General features: G+C 37.2%; 1 long non-coding RNA gene across 1 annotated transcript; it reads right to left on the bottom strand.

Moving 5' to 3' along the window:
• Window positions 1–3789: 3789 nt before the first annotated feature.
• On the bottom strand, window positions 3790–15855 carry LOC139592650 (uncharacterized). Its single transcript, XR_011680090.1, has 4 exons — window positions 15729–15855; window positions 6541–6775; window positions 6093–6193; window positions 3790–4328 (listed from the first exon to the last, which is right to left on the bottom strand). It is a non-coding gene; the product is annotated as an uncharacterized lncRNA (long non-coding RNA).
• Between the last annotated feature and the right edge of the window lie 358 nt (window positions 15856–16213).

The raw sequence follows: 16213 nt of genomic DNA, 5'->3' as shown, positions 1-16213 counted from the left end.
TGAGAGTTCTCATCTGAAGTAAGCTGCCACTGAGCAGTAATGTGTCACAACATACCACAGATTAATTTCAGTTCAGTCAACCTCAGATACAATGATTAGTACAGATGATATTTAACGCTGCAATTTGCATACTGGGGATTAATGCTCAACCTGGGTGGTTACCATAAGTAAGACATTCATCTCTCTCCTACATTCCTTCATCTGCAGATATTCAGGCACAACTTAGTTCCCAGTGAGCAATACTGACTACCATGATGAGCAATAGGAAATGAAAAGTTAAATCCAAAAGCAAAGAATCATCACTAGGTTTATAAATTTAGCATTCAGATCAAGTAACTTATACAACTCTGGACAGAAAACACTGTAATTATTTCTATCTCCATGGAAAACTTATTGCTTTCATAAAACATCTAAATATATTGACAACCAGTAAATATTCATAATTTGAAAACTACTATCCAGCTTCAAGTTTTGCAGTAATTAATTTAGTTCTGACAGGGTGAGCAATATTCTTAAGTTTCTTTAAGACTTATAAAAAGGTCAGATTTGAGTCTCATATTTTTCTTGTGAAAAAACTGTGGAAATATATATTCCAAGAGAACCAAACAGATTTGTAGGCAGCATCAGGAAATGTAATGATGGCATACCAGACATATATTTGATTGAAAAATATGTTTTTCAAGCTTTTTACTTACTGGTTGCAGTGGTGGGTGTTAACTGCTAAGCATGAAAAATCTAACAGATTCTTGAACTTTGAAGATCTCAGCCTGAAGATATTTAGTATTTTAAATAGTTGTCTTAATATATTTCTTGAAGTTTGGAGAAGCTAAGGATTTTCTGGTAACATATGTAATTCCGTGGTTTGGGGATGCAGGCATATTTTGTAGTTATGATCAGCTATTAGGGTCTATAATGTCTATCATCCTAGAAATTTTATCTTTATTTCAAAGGTGTATGTCTTTAGATACCAGGAAAACTCTGGGTCCAGATAAATGGCTATCAATATTCAGAAAATCCTAAAGCTCTTTCTGTGCTGTGATGTGCTGTTATCTTTCAGAATGTCTTCTTGTTGATATTGAACACTATTACTTTCACTATTACCTCCAAAATGCTGTAGTCGCATATTTTCAGGGGCATCATACATTTCAGAAAGGTATCCTTCTAATATCATAATTTCTTTCTACAACATCTTGCTCTGGTGCAGGGAATTTCACAAGGAAAGAAAGCAGCAAACTGCTGATCTTTTGCATTCAAATAACCTTGGATCACAATATATGATCTATTTTAGGCATTTCAGTCTACATCCAAGTTCTAAAAGGAGTCAGAGGAAACATCTTCTCTTGTGACTTTGACTCCAATGAAAGCAGTGTTTAAAATTACCTTTTTATATGTATATATATATGTGGAAGAAATCTTGATGAAAATCTGACACAATAATTTTGTGTTTATCTGACAGACCATGGACCATACTTGCTCAGTGACACCCCTGCCAGAATAGTTCCTTGAATCACCTGAATGTTTTTACTTTAGAAATAATGTGATCAAGATACACAATATGACACATGGCTCTTCTCACTGCCACTTTGCAGCATGTAACTTCATGCTTCAGTCTTCTCACTTATTGTGAAAATTCAGTGTATGCCAGCAAAACAACAGATAGGGAAAAAAAAAATAGGAGCTTGCTCCCTGTACAATACTATGAATGAGAAAAGCAACAGTGAAATATTCCTGTTTATAAACCCCTTGGTGGCAGAGACTCTTCCACATTTCTTTGTATCCACTCTAATGAAGTTCTTAATACATAGGGACAGTAAGTTTAAAAGAAAAAAACTCTCCATTGCCTTAAATACAGTTTTCCTTGTGAAGGATTACAGGTATTTTTTTCAAATCCATAGCTTCTAACCATAGTTATAGGGAAAGAAAATTAATTTTAAAAGGTATAACTTTGTCATTTGATGTAGGTGCAGTAATTGTCCTTTTGCAACGACGAAAATTTGTCTTTCCACTTTCAAGATGTTGTTTCCCTTTCTCTCAAAGAGTAGAGCCCCCCTCTCATAGCAGTTGCTGTTTCAGAACATCCAATGATTACATGAAGATATGCTGTTTAAATTTGTACTCAGTGTGAACTGCAAAAGCCACTACCAAGTAGATATGGATTTAAGTGAGGTGTTTGGAGGACTTTACTCTGTTCACTAATGTAGCGTGGAGTAGTCACCCTCAGTCTGGGAAATAACTTGCTATTGTCACAATGTTTGCAGCTGGAATAGAGTTGACTCAACCTGTAAAAAACAAAATTGAGTTTGGAATATACTACAGAGGTATGCTGCTGACAGTAAAGTCATTTCCTTCCTTCCTTCCTTCCTTCCTTCCTTCCTTCCTTCCTTCCTTCCTTCCTTCCTTCCTTCCTTCCTTCCTTCCTTCCGCCACTTCCTTCCTTCCGCCACTTCCTTCCTTCCGCCACTTCCTTCCTTCCGCCACTTCCTTCCGCCACTTCCTTCCGCCACTTCCTTCCGCCACTTCCTTCCGCCACTTCCTTCCTTCCGCCACTTCCTTCCTTCCGCCACTTCCTTCCTTCCGCCACTTCCTTCCGCCACTTCCTTCCTTCCTTCCTTCCTTCCTTCCTTCCTTCCTTCCTTCCTTCCTTCCTTCCTTCCTTCCTTCCTTCCTTCCTTCCTTCCGCCACTTCCTTCCTTCCTTCCGCCACTTCCTTCCTTCCTTCCGCCACTTCCTTCCGCCACTTCCTTCCGCCACTTCCTTCCTTCCTTCCTTCCTTCCGCCACTTCCTTCCGCCACTTCCTTCCTTCCTTCCTTCCTTCCTTCCTTCCTTCCTTCCTTCCTTCCTTCCTTCCTTCCTTCCTTCCGCCACTTCCTTCCGCCACTTCCTTCCGCCACTTCCTTCCGCCACTTCCTTCCGCCACTTCCTTCCGCCACTTCCTTCCTTCCGCCACTTCCTTCCTTCCGCCACTTCCTTCCTTCCGCCACTTCCTTCCTTCCGCCACTTCCTTCCGCCACTTCCTTCCGCCACTTCCTTCCTTCCGCCACTTCCTTCCGCCACTTCCTTCCGCCACTTCCGCCACTTCCTTCCGCCACTTCCTTCCGCCACTTCCTTCCTTTTCTTCCTCCCTCCCTCCCCCTGCTCCCCTCCTCCCTCCCCTGTTCTTTTGTCCCTTCTTATCCTTTCTCGCTGTGATAAGAGAATCTTAGCAGGTTTCCTAACTAGCATTTGCTTCCCAAAATATCTTCTGCTATTCTGAAGATTGTAACCTCTCCTCCAACCCGTAGATTTATTATGCTTAGGAAAAGCGGAATGCTTAGGAAAATTTGAGAGCTATTTATTTATTTGCTTCCTTATTTATTTTTGGCGCTTATATAATTACACCTGCCATGATTAGTTTTAATATGATGAATTGCAAAGATAAAAGTGTAGCATGCTTTGTGCGTATTCATTTCACTTGCAAATGCAGCATAGATCTTCCTTATGGCCTGTGCAATTTCACCAATAGAACAGCCTTTAGAGAATGCTGAGATCAGTCATCTGAAGCCTGTAGAAATGTGATTGAGTCTGGTATGAACCCTAAAGGTTTTTCTTTCCTTGTTTACTTTGTTTCTGAAACCAGAGCCTCAACTACAGCAGATGGTTCCTTTGCCCTAGCATGCCCATGGTTCAATTCTCATTAATGACATCAGGAGATAACAAAAGAGGTCCGATATTCTGTTTGTTTGATTGTTTGTTTAATATATATCTGTTTGTTTAATATATATCTGTGCACATACTCATCTGTAGAACATTGTCTTGGTTGTATCTAAGCAGTTGTGTCCTGTCTTCCAGTGATCATTACACTTTTGTTCAAAAGCAACCCAAATGAAACAAAATTATAATTTTAAGACCTCAGTAAACTTCTGAACTTCTCCCAAACAGCTTGGAGATCAGTTTCTAAACTTATCTTCACTAAAGATCACTCAGGAGAGAAGCTGGATGTAATCTCCCCAATTACAGAAGGCAGAGATATTTTCTGTGACATCATCACTGCATGTGACATCAATGCTTTCTCTTCTGAAAGGCTGTGATATCTATAACTCATAATTCAGATTAACTGAGATGTTTCTTTTATGAATGGAAGTAGATAACAAAGCCCTTTGGTGCTATAGACGGATCAGAGCAATAGTTTATAGGAATAATATGTGCAAGCAGTTAAAGAATGCTTCCTTTATTTTTTCTTCTTTCCTCTATGGTTTGTTGGGTGTCCTCTGTGGAAGGTTGGTGATGAAGGCAAAGATTATTCCTTCATGTTTGTTTTCAGGTATCCTCAGGTCAAACATGGTAAAACCTTAATTGAAAAGAAAAACATAACATAACCACATAACAGCAATGTGGTTTTGAAGTTGTTTATAAAAATCAACATACATAAAACCTTAATTTCTTGCTAATGTATTTTCATGTGTTATATAAGTTAAGCAAATAAACACCACTAGAATGTTATCAGTTTTGAATAAAAGCTATTAAACATTACAATACCATAAACTAGAGTGCATTCCCCTGACCTGTAGGTTACAGCATACTCAATCTCTGAGAATGATTTGTTCTTTTTTCCTTAGTATTAAGCAGGGGCTGAAAGCTGGTAAAAACCCTGAAATGATAATTACCTGTTTCCTCTAAAATCAAAATTAAAACAAAGGTTTGATGTATATCTAGCTAAGAAGCTCCTACCTGAACAAGACCTAACAGCTTGCAAGGAACCCAAGAAAACAGCAGTACTCAACAGTGTTTGGCAATTACTTGAGAAATATTTTTCTCCAAAAACTTTCCTTTGCTCAGAGACATCTCATAGCTAAAAAGAAGCCAGGTGACTTTCATTCCTTATTTTGAGAGCAACTTCTGATATCTGCCTTGCTATCTAAACTTTTAACTAATTACAGAATTAGATCCATTTATTCAGCCTTAAATATGAGATTTAATATAGTGGGCATAACTTGGTTTGCTGAAACAATATCTGTTTAGTATAGCAGCTCTGTGGAATACACAACAAAACCTCTGTTGCTCACAGAGTTCAAGGAGATAATTTCTTCAGCCGGTGAGTTTTGAATCTTTAACCAGCTCTTGCCTTCATTATAGCTAGCAGAACTACCTGAGTAGTGAAAGGAAGCATAAATAATCAGCCACAAGTGACAGCAGCAGTGAAGTTCTTCACCATGGGACATGCAGCACCGAGCATTAAGTCAGGATCCCTGCTTTTGACATACAACCAGTAGCCCTAACTCTAACCTTAATTATAGCCCAGGGTTCCATCTTCTCAGAAAATATGTACATAAGATATGGGACTTAAGAAATACCTTACCTGTTCCTGCTCTCAGGCCCATTATCGTTCAGCAAAGAGTGTATTTTATATTTTATATTACTTTGTTCTAAATCTTAGTGCAATTAAGTACAGGGGAGCTACCCCAGCAATGAAAAATTCATCTCATATTGCCTAGAGTTGACACAAAATTTTTGCCTAACTCTACAGACCTACAATTTTTTCCCTTTGGATTAGCAAATCCTGACACCATTCCTAACTTTAACCTTTCCATTCTAGTCAAGAGAATCCATCTTTTCTGAAACAGTTAATACTGAAGGTGGCACCTGCCTTCTTGCCATCAGTCAGAGCCATTTAGCAGACAGCAAAAAAAGGAACTCTTCAGTTTTTAGATTTAAAAATCCAAGCCCTAACTCTTACTTTCAAGTTCATTCTATCACAAGGATCCATTGTGAGTAGTAAACCCATTAAAATACTGCTCATCATAGGCATCTACTTACATTTGAACTCTGAAATGCCATTCAGCCAAAATCTTAAATTGTTAGATCCCAAATGCTAACACTAGCTGTCAGCTTGAATTTATTTAGAGGACCCCCCTCTTCTGGAAAAGTGGATATGCAATACTGTATGAAAGGGCCTTTGTATTCCTCAAAAATTCTTAGAGCCATTCAAAACACAAAAACTTCTCATTAGTCTTTAGGCTCCTGTGGTCTAACTCTAACCTTCTTCTCTCTAGCAAAGAAACCTGGTTACAGATGGTGGAAGGGAGGTAATTTACTGGCCATGACCAGCTCTAACCTTGGTGGAGGTGGTGCAATATGCAATCTTACAATGAGATCTTCTCTCTCCAGAGACCAAAGTCCTGTCATCTTCACTTTCATTCCAGCCAGCCAAGCCATCTGAATAATAAAAGAAAGCATAAAGATTTACCACAAATTTTTGCCAATAGATGACTATTTCAATTTCAGTCTGTGTGGGCTCCAGAGCAGAAAAATTATTGTCAGGCTTTAGATTCCCCAACTCCTAAAATTCAAGAGCAGGAAGAACTAGGCTGACCTTATTTTCTTTAGTTGGGGACAGGCATGTCACACATACTAATTGAAGAGCTTCTAGGTTTCTCTTTTATCTCTAGACATACTGACTCTATAAAGTTATTTTAAAAATATTTTAAAGCCACCCACCCATCATTTACAGGCACATTCTGGGTTGTGGTGCCTACCCACTGGGCATTACATGCATGCTGTACCTGCGTAGTGTAGAGAGCCAGAATGAGGGTTTTGTACAAGTCCTTTGGCAAAATTCTTGATGAAAGAGGCCACTGTTGTTCTGGCATTTGCCATTGCAGAGACTTTCTTGCAGTGAGATAAGATTGCTTAGATGTTGCTATATGGTTCTGGTGTTCAATAATAGCTAAATTCATCACTTCCCAAGATCTTCATTCTTTATCCCAATGTCTCTGATCACTCCTCTTAGGTAACAATCTATGTGAGAGAACATGAAAAAGACAGATTGAAAATCTGAATGTTAATGAGGAAGTTAGTGCAGAGGTAGCAAGAAGGACTTCTAAAATACAGCCTAGCAATCACCAGGAAGCAATTTTACTTCTTCTAATATATATTTTGCCTTCCACATGGTACTGTTGAGGGTAAAGTGATTGATGTTTAAAGTGCTTTCCATTTCTTTGATGCAAGTTGCTATGGAAACAGAAAGCATACTTATCAGATATTTGCAGTCACTTTTTGTTCAATCTAACTTTCTAGGTTCACTTTTTCTTGGAATCTTGCTGCACTTTTCAGCATCTGATGTTGTTAGCAGACCTATAACAGATCTCCTATGCTGCACTATGTACTTTCCTTTCTGTATATTTTAGCTGGATTTCTTAACTGCAGAGCTATAAACTCAACTACTTTCAGCACTGGAGAAACTTCTGCCCATCATGGGAAGGATTTTCATGATAATGCATTAAGCAGTTCAAAGGTTGGAAAGAGACTCTGTTGTTCCTTTAAATATTTATAATATCCATTGCAGTATGTAAATGCAGTTAAACTATTAGCCTTTTGTAACAACTCTCATTGGATGTGCCATGTCAAGGCATTTGGGGCACTGCAGCCCTGTGCATACAAATATACATATTATATGGTTTTAGCCCTTCAGGACTTGGCTGCTACTACCTCAGGACAATTTTTCCCTTTCCAGAAATGTGACAACTGTAATCAGCAGAAGAGAGGAAGGAATCTGTTTTGCTTTCTGTTTGATTTTACTTACATTTGGGTACTTTCCTTGTTACAACTCTAGTTACAAGTTTTGAATTTTTTACTGATTCTGTTCTGTAGCTGAGAGAAGAAAGCATGATTTAATCATAAAGATGAAAGGGCTTGTTTATGTTGGGTTTTTTTTATACTATTTGTGTGTTGTCAAGGGAGAAAATTTTCCATGCCACAAAGAAAAGCAAAATAGTAGGATTAAAAAAAATCTAGCTTTTTAATAGGGTCTGACTTACCCCTCTGAGGCACAAATGCAAATACTTTCTCAGCATACCTATGCACATGCATGGATGATAGACCTCCAGGAGCACATGAAAAAAGAAGTGAAACTTCACTGGGAAAACACTTGTCAAATAAAAAAAAAAAAAGAGTGCCCATGTTAAGCATGCACCCCTATTGTTCTGGAAGGGAGAGGTGTTTGCTTTAATCTTAATAGCAAAAGGTGCAGTTACATCTGATTTGCATTCAGGGCTTTCTGGGAGGAGTGTGGATGGCTCTGGAGCAAAGACAAGTAGGAGGTTCCTTTTCCCAGTCAGGGGACTTTTCTTATATGCAGTCATTCTTGTCTCTCAGTTCTTGGTTGCTTTCCTTTCATGTGAGTCCTTAAATTAGAGGATAAGTGAAGGTTGTGTTTTGGTATCTCTTCCTAAATCTATCCTGTGATGAATCAAGAGCCCCCTTCACTTTCTTGCCCATCTGTTAAAAATCTTACAGTATAGTAAGGGAAATACAAGTGTTTTACTATCTCTGTTGCTGAGACTGTCAGTTTCTTAGCAGTAAAAGCAGAAAGAAATAAACCTATTGACAATGAGGGAAGATGTAATAAAAAGTGACCTTCATCTATATTTCATTTTTTTTAAAGCTTCAAGAGAAGAGTAAAAGGCTTGCAGCTGAGTTGCCACAAACAGCCTGTAGAACTACTAAAAGAAACTTTCTTTCTTGCTTTCAGAGTGTATTTCTACTTCCAAGTTCCTAAATAATTTTATGATTTAAAAGGCATTCTTCTTTCTTATGGATTTGCATGGAGACTGCTAGAGATGGACTACACTTCTCCATCCAGACCAAAAAAAAAAAAAAAAGAAAAAAAACCCCAGGTTGCCTAATTTTTCTAAGGACTGAAGAGTAATGCCAAAATAATTTCCAGAGCAAAAAACGAGCTATCCTCTTATTTTTTACTATAAATATTGTAACATTAAAAGAGTCATTTTGGAAGAGGCAAAGCCATTAACAGAAGGAAAAACAAACCAAACCTTTTAAAATTCAATACTATTTCCATTAATTTGTGAAATATGTAAGTGCATTGTGTATTCTGCAGGACTGATGGTGAACTGTAGCCAAAGGTCATGAGGGCACTTCAGGTGAAAGGCAGCAGTGGAGAAGAAGGGCTGCAGAAAGGCTGCACTAAGCTGACTCAGTGCTTGATTTGCCATGTGCTGAGCAGCTATGAGATAATTCTTCTCCACATCTCAAAGGTCTCCCTTTTGTCCTTTACAATGGATGAAAGAATAAAAGGACTGAAGAAGTTATACTCAGTACTTGGCAACCTCACTAATTCAATCTGCATCTCAGTTCCTGCTGCTCCTTTTATCCTATTTTTTTGGGTGACTGGGTGGGTGGAGAGATCGCTCCTCCTTCAAATCTTTTTACACACAGTTACATTTCCTCTTTTGTAACACCTCCAGTAAAATAGAAGAGCAGAGACTCTGATTCTCCTATTCTCTCATAATCTTTTCTTGGGCCCTATCAACATCCTCAAAATGGAAATGCACCACTCTTACTTACTGTACCTTCCACCCTAACAAAAATGTGGAGATGGAGACTTGCACTGTCCCGTCCTTCATGCTGGGGCAGGGATTCCCTTGCTACCTTGTTAATATTTAATGTCTGCCTTGCTGCTGCTCCAGTTATTTCTGGCTTGTTCCTGGTAGGTGTTTATTGGATAAGGCTGACAGCTGGGGTGCTGCATACAGGGAAGGCATCTTGAGAGGTTCTTTGCTTGCTTTGAGAGAAGAGATATTTCACACAGTGAACGGTCATGGCCTACGTGAGCCTTAAGTATGGGAAGGGACAATTTAAAACAGAATAAATTCTAAATTTGAGTGATTTCACCCTAATTGTTTTTAAGGGATATACAAACCAGTAACTCTGTAAATTTTGGGTTTGTTGTTGGTAAAAAAAAAAAGTAAAGGAAAAATCTCTTTTTCTCTGACATCATCAAGAAAACAAACAAATTTTCACAGCAAGTGATGTTAATAAGGAGGAAAGATAATTTAACTAGAAGTAACAAATCTGTGCTGAAATATCCATTTCAGTACCAAAGGATTATTAAAAGTCACCCAGATTTATTTCACCAGTCTCATTTCAGCATCAGAATATGCTGACAAAACTTTGGAAATTTAAGCATTGGCTGCTTTTTCAGATATAGCTAATTCATAAAAGATGATGGGAAGGTATATGACATTTATATGCTGAGGTTCAGTACATCACAATATTGTACTACTGATTTTCAATGTCACTTGATTTACTCCATCATTTTTCTGTAACTTCTTTTATGTTTTGAACTCTAGAGGCAAATACTTCAAGCAAATGGCCATAACTTCTTCTGTGAATTTGGTGAAGTCTAACAAACAACTTGCTTGAGGGTATATCCTCACATCAATAAAATACGTGAGCTAGCAATATAAAAAGTGAATGTATGGGGAACCCCCTAAAAGGTGAGATAAAAAATTTAAGTATTAGTATTTTTTATTCTTTTTATGAGGCATGATAGTAAGTTTTTTAAACTAAAATTAGGTCTTTCAGGAGCAATAAAGAAATCTGAAGAGTCTACTGTCAGTAGAGGAGATACTAATGTCAGAGAGAAGTGCTAGATGAAGCTCTGCTGCTGCCAATACCTGCACAGATGTGTGCCTTTTTTCGCCTCAGTCCCTTCACAGTAGAAATGGGAAAGTTCTTTAGTGACTATCATCAAGTAGATCAATGAATAATTTATGTAACTGTACTATAGCATGAAGTTAACACTGACAAAGTTGAAAACCAATAGCTGAGTAACTGAAAAAATATTTTAGACTAGAAAACTCCTTGGTTGATGGAACTTACTAAACAAATAAACCCACACTACAATGTGCTGTAGCTGCATTTAGCTTCAGAGGGGGATACTTGAGCCAGGAATTTGTCTTTGTTAGCTAGCAATAGGTGCAAACTACTTGTCAAAGTTCAATAAAGTAATGAGTCCTTTCCCATAGCAGTAGCATTTCCCTCAAAACAGATATTATATTTTTGCTTCTCCTCATAGATTTTTTACCATCTAGTGAACGTGTATATTGTTATGTTTGGTTCTGTTCTTGTCAATAGAGATGGTATTTTGGGCCAAAACAGCAATAAAGGATTCCAGTAGCTGGTATACTGGACAAATTTAGGATTGCTGTTGACAATTGACCTGAGATAGTGCAGCGAGTAAAAGCCTTTCAGGTGTCATTTTGGCAAAAAGGACTGTGGATGTGCTACTCCTCTCTATTATTTGTGGAAGTAAGTATACCCTTAAACAATGATGAAAAGAGTTGAGGACTAGACTAAATAATTCAGAAATCTCTTAGTGCAAATATAGCTTTTTTTCTACATGTGCCAAAGAATATCTCATCCTAAAATGAGAAATTCTTGGAATCCATTTAAACATCTGCATTGATACAGAAAAATACTGTCTTCATTTCCATCTTCCTCAGTAGTTGTTTCTTCATGGTGTCTACAGACAAATACAGAGGTACTTTATCTTTCAAGTAGTATGTGCAGGAATTGGAGACCTATAAAATCATGGTCCTTTCATCTCTGCCTTGGTAAGAAATATTTTTGTGCCACCCCTACTGAAGGCAGTGTTTATCAAGTTTACAAAAGCTCTAGATCAGACAAATGACTAACACAGTTCTTAAATCTAACATACATTTCCACAAAGTTTGTCCCTGTCTGTAAGGGAAAGATGTAAAGCTTGCCCAGCCATGCACTCTGATGCAATCATCTAGCCTTAAATGTTATCAAGACACTATTGTGAGTAGATAGTTGTGAGTAAGTAGAGATACACCTATTTCTGAATTATTACTGAAAATCTGATAGGGACAGAGAAAAGACTTTTCCAGAGGCCTTCAATATTATCCACTGGGCAAAATCTCACTCTTAGCACTTGTCTAAAGCAGGTACACTGGGCTCCATGCCATCTGACCATGCATTCAGGTATGGTGTGCTCTTCCAAGGACAAACGAGTTATATTGTCATATTCAGAGATTCAAGCAGCTCTGCACCTCATGCAGTATTTTCTTTTGTTTTTCTAAAATATTTCCTCCAACATCACCTGTACGATATATAGCTGTGTTTTCACAATATATCTCCTCTTTCTGTACTGTGCTTTACTCAGGTCTTAGATAAATCTTCTGTAATTTCACAGAGAAAAATAAATAACTGAAAAATTTCTTCTCATTATATCACAGCAAATTCAGGTTCTACTTGGATGCAAAACATGTTTTCCAACTGCACTGTTGTATTCCTCATTTTTTCTTTGAAGGTACCGAATGTGGTTGGAAAAAACAGTGCCCAATCTATCAGCGTGGTGTACAGGCAGTAGCTAGACAAATAAATGTAGCTCTTTTTGAACATATATTCCATATCACTTGCTTTGCTTCTACAAAAGTAAGAAAAAATGAGGTTTTTTTCTTTCTTCTCTTTTCCCCCCCTTTAATTTGCTTAATGTATTTGGAGGGAATTAAAAATAGTTCATTGTGAAAGGAACTTAGTGTAACAATGTAAGTCCTGATTTTTGCAATGAGGTCTGATGAGACTGTGTACATACCAGCCACTATCAGACTACTAATAGTCTTAGACTGTGAGCTATTAGTTATTGAAGAACAATGTCTATAATCAAGGAAAAAAAATCCATTTTAAGTGATAACAGCAATTCCTAACAGGATGTTGTGGCAAACATAGATTAGAGGTGTATTTTAGGACTACTGACTGAAATTCAGGTATTCGAAGATGAGTATTTACCTTTTTAACTGCTGCTTTAAATATACACATTCACTTGTGCAAAGCAAGAAATCCTCCCTGCCTCTGACAAGTAAGGATGGTCCAGCTTGTGAGTATCAAGTGGAAGACAAATGTACTGTTCATGTACTGTTGAATGTCCTTCAACATGTGACACCATTAAAACAAGATTAAAACATGGCAGTTTTATTAAGCAACATTAAACCACTGTGTAATATGTGGGTTATACTCTGCTACACCAACACATTGCTGAAGTAGATGTCCCTGCCTTTAAACATCTCAGACACTAGTCTGTGCTGACAAGTCCTTAAACTGCCTCAATCAAGTTGCATTTACTTTCTTGCCCTAGATTTAGTAGACAATGCTAAAGTGTCCTTGGAGGAGAAACTAATCAGGTAAAAAGCTTATTACAGTTTACATGAGAGCTTTGAGTTACTCACTTTGCCAAAATCAAATTTTTTTCTCATTTGTTGTTGTTGCTAATAAAACAAAAGGAAAGTCTGAACAAAAATAGCAATTCATGTACCTGTCATTCTGCATCCCCATATCCATTATCCTGTAGTTCATTTCCCTGTTACTCTTTGCCTTCAGAAGAACACAGCAAAATACAGCTTGTTCTTCATTTTTCCTCCTGATGAGGTAGAACAAATTAAAAAATGAATAAAGAATTGTTGCAGATTTGACTGCAACACTAATAAAAGCCAGCTGCTCCTGCCTTTCATTAGTTATTTTTTGTGTATTTATTAACACCCGCCTGTTTCAGAGATCAAATGTAATTTTACTCTGAGAATTTCAGTGCTGTGGTCTCTAATCTAATATACTCTGATAATCTTCATTTTCATGACCTTTAACAACTAGCTAGCTTTATCTATGGATTCTGAATGTATTTTACATTAAAAAAAAATATCGTACCACCCCCTCCATTATTTAATTATTCATAAACCGGTCTCGGTACATATATGTGATTAGAAATTTTTATTGAAACCAAGGATTAGCAAAGGAAAATGTGTTCTGGACAGCAATAATGACTTGTAACTCTTGAAGTTTGTTTAAAGATATTTTTGATTGTCAATTAATTAGCAATATTTTATAGACTAAAACTGCAAAATACTTGGAGGAGAAGAACAAAAACCCCATACTCCATTGAGCTTTTGACAACATGTTAAGATTCATCCAGTAAAAAAATCTTTTCTGGCATTACAAAAAATTTCTACTTTTTAGTTATTCTAAATTTTATTTATTTCTAACATTTCAAAATTTTTCACCTTTATTTTAATTGAAATCATATAATTGTGAACACAATGATTCCAGAAGATTTTTTTTCTTGTTTTAGACTATTAGGGATTTCAGATGTGGGTATAAATTCTTTCTTTTGACAGGTTCTGCAATATCAAAACATTGGACATAATAAGACAGATGGAATATAGGTGTGTCTCCATCATGCTTTTAAAATAAGTATTCACATAACACTGTTATGACAGAGCCGTTTCATTTACCCCTGCTCTAAGTTTCAGTGGTAAGTATTTGGGAATAGAGAGAACAACACCTAAATGTGCAATAATCTATACTGTAATGGCAATGCAAACAAGTCTGTTGGTTCTGTTTAAATTAGCATAAAATTTCTATGTTTATTCCTAGATTTGGAGTATTTGTCTTCCAAATGAAAAGCACTCCAATAGATGAAGAAGATCCTTAAAACAAAATTTCCAGTCCATTTTTCCCTATGCAGAATGGAAGAATGAGTGAAGCAGGTGTTTTGTCGAGAGAAGATGATTTGTAAATAAGTTCTGTTGATGGTAAAACCCAAAAATTCCATAGTGTTAGGTACTTGTATAATCCCTCTTGCTGCAGGATTTCAAGACTAAGTTTGTAGAATAGCTGTGAAGATGTGGATTGAGGTTGGTCTAGAGGACTTCTGGAGATGCTTTCTGGCCCTGTAACTCTGCAACCCAGCTGCCCTAGGAATTTGCCAGCAACCAACTAGTGCACAGCCAAGTCCTGACTGCTCAGCTCTGTGATGCACATCCAGCAGTCCATGGGCTCTCAGACACCAAAATCCTTGCTACTGTCACCACAGTATCTGTCCCACAAAATAACCAGTGAGAAGAGAAAACCCATTTTGAATGGTGACTCTATCTCAGTGACAAAAGTAGCAGCGCAGAATTTGGAAGGCATGGTGGTAATTGACGGATAGAGGCAGCTGCTGGAAGCAATCCACTAAAGTTAGTATAAAGGCAAAAGACTGAACACTGTGTTGCCAGGAGTTAGAGCATGATTTGATTAGATGTGTTTTTCCAATAATTACACGTTGTCTGTACACCTCTATGGATCACAAGAACTGTAGGCCAAACTGCCTTGTTTTTCCTGTTGTTTGCTAAGCTTAAATTAGTCTCCTGGCTCCTAGCATACTAGAATTTGAATCAAGATTTCTTCTTTATATCCATCCCTGTTAAGATAGGATTAGTGTGATGACTGTGAGTATAAATTAAGAAGAAAAATAGAAAAAGACATTGCTGGAATGTATAGGCATTTCTCTCAATTTACTTTAATTAAATAATCATTGGAATAAAGTGTTGCCATAAATTATCAGAAATTCAGGTACCTAGAATCCATGCTGTTTCTTCTGAAAGGAATTCTGTTTATATATATCAATTTTTTTGAATTTTTTTTTTGTGAAAAGCTATTATCAACTTTCTTCTGCATTGTTTTTCCCCCTGTTATGTGTTGTTCCTTCCCCATCAGGTTTGGCTACATAAAAGATATCCCCATGCATATAAGCATTAGATTTGGTTCTTTACAGGCAAATGCCTAGAAGCATACAGTTAGGGATTTGTTTATTGACTCATTTTTAGAGAAGAGAAAAAAAAATCAATTAATTTTTCTTAATTTAAACCAGATTAAAATATGAGAAGGGAGGCAGATTTTAATGCAAGTCTGTTTTTGCAGCAGTGAATTATCTTTGTTCCCTATCTTGGGTTGACCAATTCCAGACAAATGTGTCAGGTATGATAAAAGCTTAATAAAGGTGAGAAATGAAGGGTCTCCACATTCTGGTTTCAAGCAATATTGACCATGTCAAAAAAAACTGATACTCCTTTTTTTCCCAAGCATAGGAGTAGTGCAGCAATCATGCTTTCCTTACCTGATGGAAATCTTGGCTGAGACATTGCAGGAGTAAGTCACAGCACTTTGGACAGGGACTGGTTAAAAAGAAGTTGACAGAAAATTGGTCATTCCTTTTGCACAGAAATGATTAATTCCACTGTACCAGTCCTTGAGTCCACTCCCAAGTCCTTTCAAATAATTCCTGTGTCCCATGCCACCTAGCTAAGTGGGGAAAAAACAACATTTAATTAAAGCCAGTATTAAAAACAAGAAATGAGACTGCTGTTGTAAATTTTTCCCTAGGGCCCAGTAGTATGTGTTTGTGCGAAGAAAAAAGAGTAGAAATTAAGCTAATAATAATAAAACTTAGCCTTTGCCTCTCTCTAAAGTGCTATTAAGTCTGAGAAATCTTCATGCTGCTGCTGTGAGTTACAAAAGCAATAGATAGCACAGTGTTGAGAAAGGGTTAGTTTTCTCTCCATGCTGACAAAAAACTGTGAGGAGTACATCTGCACCTCTGTC

Source organism: Agelaius tricolor, unplaced genomic scaffold (assembly GCF_023055355.1).
Source record: "Agelaius tricolor isolate 1412-34295 unplaced genomic scaffold, bAgeTri1.0.p SCAF_1, whole genome shotgun sequence".
NCBI lineage: Eukaryota > Metazoa > Chordata > Aves > Passeriformes > Icteridae > Agelaius > Agelaius tricolor.
This window is presented reverse-complemented; position numbering and strand designations above follow the sequence as displayed.